Source organism: Neovison vison, chromosome 6, assembly GCF_020171115.1.
Source record: "Neovison vison isolate M4711 chromosome 6, ASM_NN_V1, whole genome shotgun sequence".
Taxonomy (NCBI): Eukaryota; Metazoa; Chordata; class Mammalia; order Carnivora; family Mustelidae; genus Neogale; species Neogale vison.
Genome location: NC_058096.1, coordinates 166,656,573 through 166,672,426, shown reverse-complemented (window position 1 = coordinate 166,672,426; position 15,854 = coordinate 166,656,573). Strand labels below are relative to the sequence as shown.

Genomic DNA, 15,854 nt, shown 5'->3' with positions numbered 1-15,854 from the left:
AGGTAAGGAAGTGGGTTCAGTAAAGCCTGTTGTTATTCTTCTACAGTTTGGGAGAACAAGGTAGTCAAAACTAGGTCTTAGAAAAGCTACTTTTTAGTTTCATTTTTATTTATTTATTATTTATGTTAAAAGATTTTATTTACTGGGGCGCCTGGGTGGCTCAGTGGGTTAAGCCGCTGCCTTCGGCTCAGGTCATGATCTCGGGGTCCTGGGATCGAGTCCCGCATCAGGCTCTCCGCTCAGCAGGAAGCCTACTTCATCCTCTCTCTCTCTCTCTGTCTGCCTCTCTGCCTACTTGTGATCTCTCTTTGTCAAATAAATAAATAAAGATTTTATTTATTTATTTGACAGAGAGATCACAAGTAGGCAGAAAGGCAGGCAGGGAGATAGGGAAGTAGGCTCCCCACTGAGCAGAGAGCCCGACGCGGGGGCTCAATCCCAGGATTCTGAGATGGTGACCTGAGCTGAAGGCAGAGGCTGAACCCTCTGAGCCACCCAGGCGCTTCTAATTTTTATTTATTTTTAAAAGATGTGTGTGTGTGTGTGTGTGTGTGTGTGTGTGTGTGAGAGAGAGAGAGAGAGCGCGTGCGTGCGCGGGTGTGCGTGCGCACACAACTGAGTTCACACAGTGGGAGCAGCAGGCTCCTTGCTGGGCAAGAAGGCTTATGTGGGTGGGAATCGATCCCAGAACCCTGGGATCATGACCTGAGCCAAAAGCAGATGCTTAATGGAGCCACTCAGGTGTCTCTTAGTTTCTTTTTTAACCACCTAGCTTTTAGACGGCTGAGAGGCTGGCTATATGACTGTGACTTTATCTTGTTGCTAGTATTTGCTTCTGTAATAGTCTTAACATCTAATACTCCTCTGAGTGAATTAAGTGTTTGAACAGTCATTCCTGCCTTTTACTTAATATACCAAAAATCTGGGGAAAGTAATGCTGTAAAGAACATCTTTGAACTTCAGTTCAGGGATCATTTCCTTAGGACCCAGCAACAGCCATGGGGTGGGGTGCGGGTGGGGGGCACAATCTCAGAGTCAAATTCACAAGACTATCACAGGCCATACCCGGCATGCATCTACTGAGAAGGATTGGGACAGGAAAACAGCTTGTTGGCTGTTCTTTCAACAGTCCACACAGCAGATGGCTCAGGTATAGGGAGAGTGTGTGGGTTCAAGCCCTGACTTAAACCTTCACTGTTGAGAGGATCCAATCAGCTCTTTTAATAGCTGTACTGGTCCCTGGTGAGGAACACACACAGCCCAAAAGCCAATGTGCTCTGCAAAGCCCAAGCATGGGGCTCCATCGGGCGCTCACAGCCTCTCCCTGCCCAGATGCAATCACCAACCGGGAGACATTTTACCATGTAAGCCACAGTGCCCAGCAAGAGAAGTTGGCAGTCTGCCTTTATTGAGTTCCCCAGAAACAAAGTTAACCAAAGGTCAAATTTTCACACAGGCAAACGGGTTTTGTTAAACTTAACTTACAGATATTGTTTAGGAATGGGGTTACTGAATCAAAAGTATAAACATTTTCATGACTTCCACTAATTCACTTTCTTGAAGGATTTTCCAAATTTATACTACAACCACTGTTGCAGTGGTTAATAACTGTACAAGACTTAAATAAGAAAATGACAATCTTACTGAAACAAAGGAAATCTGAATAAATGAAGAGCTATCTCCAATAGGAAGACTTAATGCAGAGATGTAAATTCTCCCCTACTGAAACAATCCCAAGGGTTTTTTTGGAACTTGAAATAATTCTTATTTGATGAATAATTTTTTTCATCAAAATAAATTCACAGGAATCCCTCCCATTCCTCTCCTCTAAAAGAATAATGACAAGAGGGGGGCGCCTGGGTGGCTCAGTGGATTAAAGCCTCTGCCTTCAGCTCAGGTCATGATCCCAGGGTCCTGGGATCGAGCCCCGCATCGGGCTCTCTGCTCTGCAGGAAGCCTGCTTCACCCTCTCTCTCTGCCTGCCTCTCTACCTACTTGTGATCTCTGTCTGTCAAATAAATAATAAAAGAAAAATCTAAAAAAAAAAAAAAAAAAAAAAAAAAAGAATAATGACAAGAGGAGAGAGGACTTGCCTTAACAGTCTTGGAAAGTATGTTATAAAAATACAGTATTAAAGTATGGGGCTGGAACAGGACTAAACAGAAAAATAACCCAGAAATGAATAATTTGGACAAATATGGCATTATGAAATTCGGTAGCAAAAGGATGAAAAAAAATTCACAAAGTGAAGGCAGCCAGAAAAATCCTGAGAATTAAGATCCTTACACTTCATCCTCCAAAACAAAATGCCCTAAGGAGTAAATATTTAAATACAAAAATGAAGTTGAAAGGAATACAATTATTAGCAGGTTTTTCCTGGATGGGAGAATTAAAATAGCATTAATTAATTAATTAATTAATTAATTTCTTTATACTACCTTATTGTGACCTTTGGAGGAACACATTACCCTGAAACTGAAAAAGCTATTTCCACTTCGGAGAAAAATGTTAAGGTGCTGATTTTTCAAGTAAGTTTTATCATTACAAAATTAGTCCTTATTCATCATGAAAGATACATGAATGAGGATTTCATTTTCACTTAGGGCATGCACTCAACAGTGGATCTGAAGAAACCCAACACGTGGTTTCATCACCAGGATGTTAACGGCTTTAAATTGGCAAAGTTTAGAGCTAGGTTCCTGCACTTAACTGTTCTCCAGGATCAAGAATGGGACACTGGTTTCTAGAAAAAAGTAAAGAAAAAAACAAACCAAACCAAACCAAACCTGAGCACAACTTTTGCTACAAGAAGCTGCCCAAGCTGCAAGGGCTTTAAAATCTCCACTTGCAGTTTCTTCGCTACTGATTTCCGTCATCACCTTCATCGATTTCGGAAATTACTTCTTGAAATCCTACAAACTTAGGGGACACCTGGCTGGCACAGGTGGTACAGCATGTGACTCGATTTCAGGGTTGTGAGTTCTAGCCCTAGGCTGGGTGCAGAGTTTACTTTAAAAAAAAAAAAAAAGTTCCTACAAACTAGAAACTTGTAACTGGAAAACAGTTTTTAACACAGAGACCACTCCTTTTACAGGAGAATCTGAAACAGGCAAAGAGGAAATAAGAGCTGTACAAGGTCCCTAGCCACTGTGTTCCTTGGAAATGAACATTTCTGATAATACCCATTAATCCATTTACATATATCTTCTAATTTTCAGAATAAGGTGTATTCAGAACACATTTCCTTCCTTCTGCTTTCAAACCAAGCCTCATCAGTGTGTTTTGGAGATATTTCCTTGGAAGAACAAGCAATACTAACTACTTCATAAGCCGAATCCATTCTTTCCCCTCAAGTATAATTTTTTCTCGAATAATAAATCAAAAGCTAGAATCTTCCTGTTAGCCTGGAGCTATCACTCTCTTATCTCTGAAGCAGAGAAACCAACTGGCCATAAAGGCAGACACAACAAAGAAACCCCCATGTAGGTAAAAACGTCAGGAAAATAATATCCAAGAGTCTGGGCTGGGCAGGGCCAATGAGGTCAGAAAGGGTCCCACAGAGAGGTCAGGGGGAGGACAGCGAGAACAAAGAATTGGTCTGGGAAAAAGTGGAGGAGCAGGGAGGGAGTAGAAGTTGGCAGTCAGCAGGCCACTGCAAAGTGTGGCCAGTGCAGCTTTGTGTGGTGATCACAAACTCAAGGTGACTATGCTCCTGTGGAGGTGAGACTAGGGAGTTGCATATCAAGGAGTTGAAAGCAAAGCATGTGCAAAGCCACCACCACAACAGTGTAAAACACAGGAAATGAAGGTGAACCAGGTGTTGTATCATGTCCAAGATCACACAGCAATTGGGTGGCAGAGCTGGAATTGTTGAATGTGTCAGCCCAGGCCCCCAATACTTAACCATGCCACTCTGTAGTATCAGTTCTCACCGCCAAGAGGATTCTGGTTCATCAGGGCTGGGGATCAGTCCTTAAGGTTAGGGATTCTGAAAAGTTCCCTCTGGCAATTGAGGCGCACACACCAGATTTGGAATTACTGACTTGGGGTCTGGAACTGCTGCTCTGATTTACGTATGTGCCTGATACAGTGACGGCACTGACATTAGAGAAGCAAGGCTGCGGCAGTTAAACGGACTAGTGTTCGAGAGCCCATTAACAATTTTATTTGCGTGGTGTTGCCAAGTTGCGTACCTCTCTAGGTGGATCAGCTAGATCCTAATCAAACAACTGACTCTTCTGCTACTCTCTCTCTCTCCCCCACCCCAATTAAAGTACTGAATTATAGAAAATTCAGAAAGGTACACAAAAGAATAAGCCAAAGACAAAAAGGCATCCACAATTTCAACTCTTAGAAACAATCCTATTAGCACCAGGGTTTAGGTCTAATTTTCCTTCAAATAGTTGAGATTATACTGTTGCATCCTGTCTTTCTATATTAAATATCCTCCCATGCTCCTGGCATTAAGGTTACATGATACTGCAGCATATGGATAATCCCACTATTACTGAGCATGCAATTATTTTAAATTATGTATACAATCTGATCACACAAATGTGTTATCACTCAGCAAAACAGTTAAGACTATTTTAAAGGCCCTTGAAATTTACTGACAGAATTATTTTCCAGAACAGCTTTATTAACACCCACGCCATCAGTGAACTAGAATTTCCATTTCGCCATACCTCAGCTATCATTAGCACAAATCATTGTTAATCATATAGCTAGAAAAGAGGGTCAGGTCAGCTGGTTCCATCTGCATCTCTTAGATCAGCAGAGGTCAAGCATTTCAACCAGAAACCTCTCAGTTGTCTGCTGGTCTTTGCCTATTTTACCTAATATAATGTGATTTATTGCATACATAGTCTACATATAGCATTGAGAAGGAAGCATCATGGGGATACAGATTTCAGAAGTTATAGGCTTCTGAGCAGATTCAAAAGTACCATTCTAAACTATAACCAGCATGAAACCTCTCCATCCCATATTCTTCCAAGACTCCGTGCTATAGCTATACCTGACCATTAACCATTAAAGAAGACCCAGAAGGGGTGAATGGGGTGGCTCAGTTGGTGAAACGCCCACCTTCGACTCAGGTCAAGATCCCAGTTTCCTGAGATAGAGCCCCTGTGTCCCCCATATCCGGATCTCTGCTCAGCAGGGAGGCCAGCTTCTCCCTCTGGCCCTCCCCTAGCTTGCACGCATACACACACTCTCAAATTAAATCTTTTTCCCCCCCCCATTATTTATTTTTTATTTCTTTTCAGCGTTAACAGTATTCATTGTTTTTGCACCACACCCAGTGCTCCATGCAATCCGTGCCCTCTCTAATACCCACCACCTGGTTCCCCCAACCTCCCACCCCCCACCCCTTCAAAACCCTCAGATTGTTTTTCAGAGTTCATAGTCTCTCATGGTTCACCTCCCCTTCCAATTTCCCTCAACTCCCTTTTCCTCTCCACGTCCCCTTGTCCTCCATGCTATTTGTTATGCTCCACAACTAAGTGAAACCATATGATAATTGATTCTCTTGGCTTGACTTATTTCACTCTGCATAATCTCTTCCAGTCCCGTCCATGTTGCTACAAAAGTTGGGTATTCATCCTTTCTGAAGGAGGCATAACTCCATAGTGTATATGGACCACATCTAACTTATACATTGAAGGGCATCTTGGTTCTTTCCACAGTCTGGCGACCGTGGCTACTGCTGCTATAAACATTGGGGTACAGATGGCCTTCTTTTCACTACATCTGTATCTTTGGGGTAAATACCCGGTAGTGCAATTGCAGGGTCATAGGGAAGCTCTATTTTTAATTTCTTGAGGAATCTCTACATTGTTTTCCAAAGTGGCTGCACCAACTTGCATTCCCACCCACAGTGTAAGAGGGCTCCCCTTTCTCCACATTCTCTCCAACACGTTTCCTGTCTTGCTAATTCTCAAATTAAATCTTAAAAAAAAAGACAACGCCAACCCCGCAGTCACCCTGCCCTCAAAACCAATGAATTCAAGGCTCAGAGCGAGGTAGGCAAGCAATATGTGCTAAGGTTTTGGAGAAGGTCACAGGGAGGGAGCAGGAAGCCATATACTACCAACTGTGCTGGCCTCCAAGCTGAACAGAGTAACGTCTGCTGGAAGTAGATTCTTTCAACTTTCCAAATGGAGCAATCTTCTTAGGGCCTACAGAGTGGAAAAAGCAGAGCCTATGAAAGATCGAGAAATAAAGACCACTTTCCTGAGTGCTCTGTGCTGGGCACTACACTACAGGTCATGCATTTAATCCTCAAAACGAGGCCGTAAGGTGGAATTCTCATTTAACAGACAAGGAAACAGGAGTTTGCAGGTGGTCCCTGGATCTGTAAAAACACTCAGATACGAGATGGGAGCCCAGGACCGATTACAAAGTGCTTCATCTCAGTCGCTACACTGGGTTGATCACCAAGATCAAAAAGACGTGTCATGCTTCAAAATAATCCACAGGGTGAGACAGAGAGCACAGCCCAAATGCCACGGGCTGGTAACAGGCTGAGCAATGGGTGCAAAGGCTGCCTGCACTGTTCACACTACTTTTGCACGTATTTGAGATTTTCCATAATAAAAAACTGTAAATGCAATTCATACTTATAACAAATTAGAAAAATCTGAAGGAAAAAATAAAATATGTATAAATTTATTTTCATTGCTAAAAATACAGTGACAAACTTTTACGGCAAATGTGTCCCAGATTCAGGCTTGATAATCATCTTTGGTTATCCGTGATAATTAGCCTTTGGTTTGGGGGCAAGCATACTGTTAGTTTTGCCACAATAGAAATCTTAGATTAGAAACATCTGGCACATACCTTCTAAAAAGGAAGCCTAAATAAAAAAATATGTTATGACTTTGGTAATAACCTCTTTTTGAAAAAAATATTTTATTTATATTTTGGTGGTGGTGGGGGAGAGAATGAGCAGGACAGAGTGAGAAGCAGCAGACTCCCTTTTGAAGAGAGAGCCTGTCCAGGGGCCTGATCCCAGGACCCTGATGAGATCATGACCTGAGCTGAAGGCAGCCACTTAAATGACTGAGCCAGTCAGGAGACCAAGAAGGTTTTTTTTGTTTTGTTTTTGTAAGGAGTCTCTATGCCCAACATGGGGTTTGGACCCACAACTCTGAGATCAAGAGTCATGTTCTACCAACTGAGCCAGGCAGGCCCTCCAGAAGTAACTTGTTTTAAGATCAGTTTGAGAGAGAAAGGGAGAGGGATAATACGAATTTGGATTCCTCCAACAGAGCAGCTTAAGATGGAAAGAGAAAAGCTTGAACAAGAGGATTTTTCTTTTTCTTTTTCTTTTTTTTTAAAGTAAACTCTACCCTCGAACTCACGATTCCAAGATCAAGAGTCCCACGCTCTGCTGTGTGAGCCAGCCGGTGCCCCAAGAGCAGATTTTCAACAAACAGTATCACCCGCCAACTCCAATCCCAATGGCTAAAAGGCACTACATAAGGGTTCTAGAGTAGCAGGAGACAGCCATAAAAGGTCATAAAGGTAAATAAAAACAATTCTTAACAGCACCTCTAAGCCAGGAGGTAGAAGGAAGTTATGCTGGCTACAGAAGGTAGGTTTGCTTCACGGGAACAGGAACCACAGGTAACAAGAGAAGGAAAACTAGCTACACAAAGGCCCAAAATAAAAAATTACCAAGTGTGTCTCTTGAAAACTCACAGTGTGCTTGTCTTCAGGCTAAGCATCTTACCTGTATCATCTCATCTGGGTAAGCGTGAAGATTAAGATAACTTAGTGTTACTTTTGGACAGGTTAAGGGTGTTCATTGTGTCCTTTGGGGATGGGAGTTGGGAGCGTGACTACTTTAACAATCCAAGGGTTAGCAAATCCAGGAAATACTCTACTAAAAAAAGTGGGGGTGGGGGGAAAGGACAGGGGCGTAACAGACTGCCTGAGTTAAAAATGGCTTCAAAATTCTAGGCCCAGAAGAAAGGCAAGAAAATAACATCTCAAATGATGTTCTGAAAGCTCCCAAATTAAAACTGAAGCCATAATTTTTTAAAAAAAGATTTTATTTATTTATTTGACAGAGAGAGAGAGACAGGCAGGGAACACAAGCAGGGGGAGTGGAAGAGGGAGAAGAAGGCTTCCCACTAAGCAGGGAGCCCAATATGGGGCTTGATTTCAGGACCCCGGGACCATGACCTCAGCCAAAGGCAGATGTTAACATCTGAGTCACCCAGGTGCCCCTGAAGCCTAATTTCAAATGGTAGCAAAAATGTCCCTCCAATAAGGGAATGAAAAAAATGGAAGTTGGAGTTGTTTGGAAACCCCATGATCAAATGGTCCACATGGACCAGAACTAGGTCCAGGTCCAGCAACATGAATGGGAGAAGAATGCAGGCCACTGCCACATACTTCCAGGAGGGGATGCAAGGTTCCACAGAGGAGGATGCTCATCTGGGCAGGGGCAGGAGTGGAAAGACTGCCAGGCTGGAAGCAGGAGGGCAGAGGATGAGTGGGGGCCTTTGACCAAAACCCTTTCTGTGGAATCATGAAGTCACTTTGGGGGAAGCTTGGGGAAATGCTGGTGTTCTAGAAACTCAGACAACAGGCTCAGATTGGAAAGCAGAACTTATCAACTGGTTGGTATGGATCACTACCTCCGAATGCACAACAGACATTTAAACAAGTGAGGCACCTTTTTACTTTGAACTAGCCTTTGTCTTGTTTTTATTGAATAAAGTCACTTGCCTGGGTCTGGAGCACCTTCCATCCCCTTCAATCGGCTAAGGTCTAATACCCTTCATTCAACACAAGTGTATGTCAGAATAATTCTAAAGTCTTAAACCTAGTTTCTCTACTCCCAGGGTTTGAAGTGAGTTTTTTCTTTCCCTTTCAGGTTGAATGCTGCCTTCAGCAGGAAGCCTACTCTAGCTTCCCCAGGGACCAAGACAGATTCCAGCCTTCCTTCCACCAGTTTCCACTACATCCACCCAATAAATGAAGAGATACTGTGGACAGGGCTAAACTGTGACTAACCCAAAGTGGAATCTGCCCAAAGAGGAAGCCCACACCTGGGACATGGACAGCTAGGGGCAGTGGGCAGGCCCTGTGGAATTTCTTGCCGTGCTGAAGCAGTTTGTACTCTGGAAAGTTTAAGAGTCACTGGTTTAACAGAGTCCAGGATCTGGACTGAAACATGTATTTCCAAGTCTAGGAATAATACAAGCTCAGTTGAATTTTATCATATTCCCCTTTCCTCCTAAATAGAGAGCCTGGAATAATCTTGCAGTCAAATTCTACCCCCCCCCAATTTTTAAGTAAAGGGGTGCACCTGGGTGGCTCAGTCGGTTGTGTCTGCCTCTGGCTTGGCTAAATGATCCCAGGGTTCGGGGACTGACGTGTTTTGTTTTTTTTTTTTTAAGATTTTATTTATTTATTTGACAGACAGAGATCAGAAGTAGGTAGAGAGGCAGGCAGAGAGAGAGAGATGAGGATACAGGCTCCCTGCTGAGCAGAGAGCCCAATGTGGGGCTTGATCCCAGGACCCTGGGATCATGACCCAAGCTGAAGGCAGAGGGTTTAACCCACTGAGCCACCCAGGCACCCCCCACCCCTCCCCGGGACTGAGTTCTACACATCAGCATCCTTGCTCAGCAGGGAGCCTGCTTCTCCCTCTGCCTGACACTGCCCCTGCTTGTGCACTCTCTCACAAATAAATAAAATCTTTATAAAAAGTAAAATACAAATTTTTAGTAAAATCTACCCCAACGTGGGGCTTGACTTCACGACCCCAAGATCAAGAGTCTTGAGCCAGCCAGGTGCCCTTATTTTTTAGAGAGACACTGTATTTAGCTGTATCTCAAATTTCACGGCTAACTGAGGCCTTGTTTTTGCTAGGATTTTATGACTTCGGTCTAGATGCCTGTGCTAAAATGGGAATGTCAGCATTCACCGGACACAGAGGGCTACGGTATAAAGGGCAGTCACGGTATAAAGGGTAGTAACAGATGGATGCGCTTGTCTTCTAGGGTTTGTTGTCTGGCAGGCAAGAAGACCATCATTTCACAGGGCAGTATAAGTAACAGTACTTTAAGGGAGAGAACACTTATCAGCAGAAATACTAGAACATTTTCAAAAGCAAGACTGAACAGCTGTACATGCAATGCCTGAGAAGGAGTGTCCACTGCTGTCAAAACTAATCAGTCAGAATGGTTAACTTGTTTGCCATCTCTTACAAGCTTCAGAGAAGTTCTCAGGAAGCCCAGTGAGAAATGTTACAGGACTGAAGTGAGAAGGAGCAAGGCTCTGAAGCGTCAGGTCTGAGACGCCGGTGGGCCACCAGAGGGATCAAAAGGGGCTGTCTGGGCCTGAGAGCATGAAGTCACCAAGGCTGGAGCTGGCACACAAAAGCTAGAGCCCAGCCTGCCATGGGCACTCTCCACAACCATGCGAGGCAGGTACCTAGCCTAGCCTCGAATTTCTCCAGAACATGCATCATTTCTACCCCATATGCCCTGTATCTCTCGTGTGTATGCCACCCCACCCCCGGGGCCACACCCCCTGCATGTACCCACTTCGTGTACCAGGGGCCTGCTCATCTGGGAGGGGGCGGCAATGTCTAGGCAGTCTGGACAGCCAGTCTTCCTGGGCACCACTCCCCAAACGCCAGAGCATCTGGGTCCCAGGGCCCCCTTTCATCATACTGAATCGTAACTTCCAGCGCATCTGCCTGCCACCGAATGCAGACAGAGAAAGAGAAAAGTTCTCCAAGGCAGTTTCTCCTCCACCCCTGAATCCCCAATTCCAATAGCACGCCCCAAAGGAGGGCCTGGTAAACTACTACTGTATCCAGCACGGTAGTTACTGAGCGCAGGTGGCTACTTAAATGAAGTTAAATAGGGCCAAATACAGTTCCCCAGCCACACTAGCCACATTCTAAGTGTGTGACAGCCATCTGTGGCTGGCACCTACCATACTGGACAATGCAGATATAGCACATTTCCATCAGCATAGGAAGTTCTATAGTATAGTACCAGTCTAAACACTCCTGGAACCTTTCCCTAGGATTAATACACAGTCCTCAAACATCTTAAATCTCAATTTATGGCCATTCCTTGTTTCATTACCACCTTATCTTCTGTCTGCTTTCATTTTTTTAAAGATTTTATTTATTTATTCGAGATAGAGTGTGAGAACAAAGAATAAGTGAGTGTGCGCATGCACACTTGAATGGGGGAGAGGGGGGAAGCAGGCTCCCCATGGAACAGGAAGCCCAATGTGGGGCTCGATCCCAGAACTCTGGGATCATGACCTGAACTGAAGGCAGAGTCTTAACTGACTGAGCCACCCAGGGACCCTGTCTTAAATTCTTAACAACTAATAAAAATACTTGTTCTTCAACAGCAAACTATAGATACTACTTAATGTCTGAATTTTTCATTAGAACACCACAGCAGGATAATGCTGCATCATAACCACTTCAGAGAATCTGTGGCCATTTGTCCTGGCAGACTAGGGGTGCACAAACACTATACGAGGTTCTCTGCAACCCGTCAAGGGGAAAGTTCAGTTAATGGTTTCACACACCAGCTTATAGGAAAGGAAGTGAGTACAGGAACAAAGGAATGCTCAAATCGGAGAATGCAATACTGTCGATAACGTAAGGAACACTGAGGACACGAAACTGAGGGCATTGATCAACTGGAACAGCCCTAACAGATTTCTTGCCCGAGTAAGATGAAATGATGAAACATCAACCAAATCTTAAAATCCTTCTCTGAGAAGGTGGGAAACTCTGCCAGTGACAGTTTAGACAGTTTCATCAGACTGAAGAAGGTCCTGTTAGGAACTGTATGCAATTCTGTGCGGCAGGCACATGTATTTTACTCCCCAGTACTTTCACAGGAACCATGGTGAACTAAGGTGTTTCATATAGTTAGATTTATATTCCAAAACAATTCCTTCCTAACCCCTTCTCGAAACAAGATGTCAAAGTAAAAGAAATGCAGTCTGGCAAATGATAAACTAGCTCCACACTGGAACTTTTAAAAAATTAATTTATTGTTTGAGAGAGAGAGAGAGAGATCGAACATGAGCAGGAGGGTAGAGGAAGACAGACAATCCCAAGCAAACTCTGTGCTCAGGGCAGAGCCCAACTCAGGGCTTGATCTCACAACCCTAAGATCACGACCTGAGCTGAAACCAAGAGTCGGATGCTTAACCTAACTGTGCCACCCAGAGATGCCCCCACACAGGAATTTTTTAAAGCTCTAAAATAAGTATAACAAATAACGTAAATGTAGTATCATACCTGTTCAGATTAGATGTCAAAAAGTTAACTCCCACCACTCAATGGACACACGACCCAGAAGTCCCAAACAGGGAAACCTGGGCAACGCTGTATGGTACTGCCACTAAGAAAGAAGAAGTCAAAGAGGGAGGGTGAGTTACATCAGATGGAAAACAGATGTGTCCTTTTCCCTCCCAGTAGAGGAAGGATGGAGACTAATGGCAGACAGATTCAACCAGAAAGACAAGACAAACCAGGACAAACACTGTTCAAATGCAGGTGAGGTGAAGAGCCTCACTAAAGCCAGGCAGCCTACAGGTTCCCATCTTAACACAAACAGCGGCCAGAAGTCATGGCACACTATACATGTCAAGGCTGCATTAGCACCCTCTCTCCTCTCTAGCATTCCTGCTATTCTCCCATGAACACACCCCAATCAGGGTTCTCTCTGTATGGCAGCCCACTCCTCACACATTTAACTGAAGGGTAAGAGGACTCTCAATGGCTGCTGGGTCTTCAGGATATCCAAGAACCCTTTCAGTACTGAAGGTATTCCTGTTTCGCTGAAAAGGTAAACTTCAATTTCAATTCTTTCACCACCACACCAACCAACCCCACCTCTCCAAAGAATAAGAGCCGTTAAAAAAAGGGGGGGAGTGCCTGGGTGGCTCAGTGAATTGAGCCTCTGCCTTCAGCTTGGGTCATGATCTCAGGGTCCTGGAATCGAGCCCTGCATCGGGCTTTCTGCTCTGTGGGGAGCCTACTTCCCCCCTCTGCCCCTCCCCGCCTACTTGTGATGTCTGTCAAATAAATAAAAATCTTTGAGGGACGCCTGGGTGGCTCAGTTGGTTGGACGACTGCCATGGCTCAGGTCATGATCCCGGAGTCCCGGGATGGAGTCCCACATCAGGCTCCCAGCTCCATGGGGAGTCTGCTTCGCTCTCTGACCTTCTCCTCGCTCATGCTCTCTCTCAAATAAATAAATAAAATCTTAAAAAAAAAAAAATCTTTGAAAAAAAAAAACAAAAAAAAAAACAACAACAAAAAAAACACAACAGGCACAAAATGAAGTCACTTAGGCTAAACCCAGCATCACCAAACTGAGACTTAATTATAGTTCGGGCCGCTCCCAGAAATGGAATCTTAAACCAGTCAGTCCGGAATTACCTGGTCAACACTGGTGAGGTAACCTGCCTGACAGACCCCAGCTGTAGCCCACAGGAGATCTTGTCACAACCAATGCACTTACTACTAGTGTAACTTCCCTGACCCACTCTCTACTGCCTAAAGAAGTCTTTATTTTGTACAGCTCCTTGGAATTCCCTTCTTTGCTAGATGGGACGCTGCCTTATTCATGGCTTCTTGAATAAAGCCAGAAAGATCTTGAAAACTTACTCAGCTGAATTTTCCTTTTAACAGATCAAAGGAATCAGAAACTGTGGCTATATAGCATTTCTCTCTCTCTCTGATATTAGAAGGAGGGTGGGGAAGTTACCCTTAGGGGAAATACAAGTCAGAGCAGCAAACTCTTATCCAATGTGTATGGTTCTACAGACTTTTAAACCCTTGATTCTTTCTTCAAGTCAGAAACTAGGAATGCAGGAGTACCGCAAGTCTGAGAACTTATCTGAAGGGCTGAAGCTCAGTGGCTACCATGCTCAGAAGAGATACTCAAAGTAGAAAATGCTTTTAAGTACATTAGCTTTAAGGGGCGCCTGGATGGCTCAGTCGGTTAAGGGTCCGCATTCGGCTCCGTGTCCTGGGATCGTGCCCGCACTGGCCTCCCTGCTAAGTGGGGAGTCTGCTTCTGCCTCTGCCCCTCCCCTTGTGTGCTCTCTCTCTGACTCTCTCTCTCAAATAGATAAAATCTTTTTTTTTTTTTTAAAGATTTTATTTATTTACTTGACAGAAAGAAATCACAAGTAGATGGAGAGGCAGGCAGAGAGAGAGAGGGAAGCAGGCTCCCTGCTGAGCAGAGAGCCCGACGCGGGACTCGATCCCAGGACCCCGAGATCATGACCTGAGCCGAAGGCAGCAGCTTAACCCACTAAGCCACCCAGGCGCCCCTCCTTTTTTTTTTTTTTAAGATTTTATTTATTTATTTGACAGAGAGAGATCACAAGTAGGCAGAGAGGCAGGCAGAGAGAGAGAGGAGGAAGCAGGCTCCCTGCTGAGCAGAGAGCCCGTCAAATACATAAAATCTTAAAAAAAAAAAAAAAACTTCATATGATGACTCCAAAATACATGAACAGATTAAGCCTAATATGCAATCACTGGGACTTAAATTCAGAAAAGCCTTACTACCCAAACCATTTTTTTTTAAAAATATTTATTTATTTATTTGACAGAGAGAGAGAGATCACAAATAGGCAGAGAGGCAGGCAGAGAGAGAGAGAGGAGGAAGCAGGCTCCCTGCTGAGCAGGGAGCCCGACGCGGGACTCGATCCCAGGACCCTGAGATCATGACCTGAGCCGAAGGCAGTGGCTTAACCCACACTGAGCCACCCAGGCGCCCTACCCAAACCATTTTTAAACAAGCATTCAAAAAGTTGAATGTGGAAGAAAAGAAGTAAAACAGTACTACAGATTCTCACATTCTGTAAGCAAATCTGAAATTAAAAGCAGCATGGGATGTCTCTAGTGGGAAAGTATGCATTATTTAGACTCTAAATCTAGAGCACTTTCTTTTGTGCTGACTCCAGCCCTCCCCTGCGGGTGACCCAACTACAAGTCCTAGAGAACCCCTGTCTATGGATACGCAAATGAATTCTAGCTGGAGAATTCTATTTCCCCTGAGCAAGAGCCAGTTTTGTGCTCACGTGCATATTCCTTTCAACTCTACTGACCTACACTTAATGTCTGTTCTTTGTATTCTTTGGTTATAACATTTTCCCCATTTTCTCAATTAATGAGAGAAAATCTTTGACATGTATTCATTTCATATTTAAATGACAGTATGATCTTACCTTTTCTTGAGAACTACCATAATCTTAACAGCTAACATTTCTAACGAAGTTTTAAGTGTGTTTGGTTTATCTTCAGAGGCAAAAAGCAATACTCGTAAGAAGAGAATGGGGATAGTGTTGAGATTCCTAATACTCCAAAGCTGGTCATACAAAGGTCGGTCGGAATGCTATGACTTCAGGAGTGTTCTCAATACTATTTTCCAAGAGCAGCTCAGATCTGCTCCGTATTCAGATGCAAGACAAACTGGGACAACAGACAAACCAAGGGCTTTGGGACCCAAGAAGACCCGAGAAGCTGTAGTTCAAATCAGGGCTTTGAAACTTACTAGTTGGGCAAGTTGAGGTAAATAATCTGTCCTCCTTGGGCCTTTTATAGTAAATTCCTAAATCTGTAAAAAGTGGATAGTTTTATCTTTCCGTGCTTCTGCGAAGAATGAGAATGAAGATATAAAGGAACTAGAGACACCAACAGCTCATTACTATTAGGCCCAGTATCTCCCCACCTCTTCAATTTCTGGAGCTATTACTGGTTCCTGGTAAAATGGAGTAAGTCCCTTATTCACCCAGTACAACATTCTTCAATTCAATTCTTCAACCAATGCAATTAC

The 15,854-nt window shown here is 43.9% G+C and overlaps 1 protein-coding gene across 1 annotated transcript in view; it reads right to left on the bottom strand.

Annotated features, from left to right (window-relative positions):
* RAB7A (RAB7A, member RAS oncogene family) overlaps positions 1-15,854 on the bottom strand; it is a 73,970-nt gene that overhangs the window by 19,441 nt on the left and 38,675 nt on the right. The window lies entirely within an intron of this gene.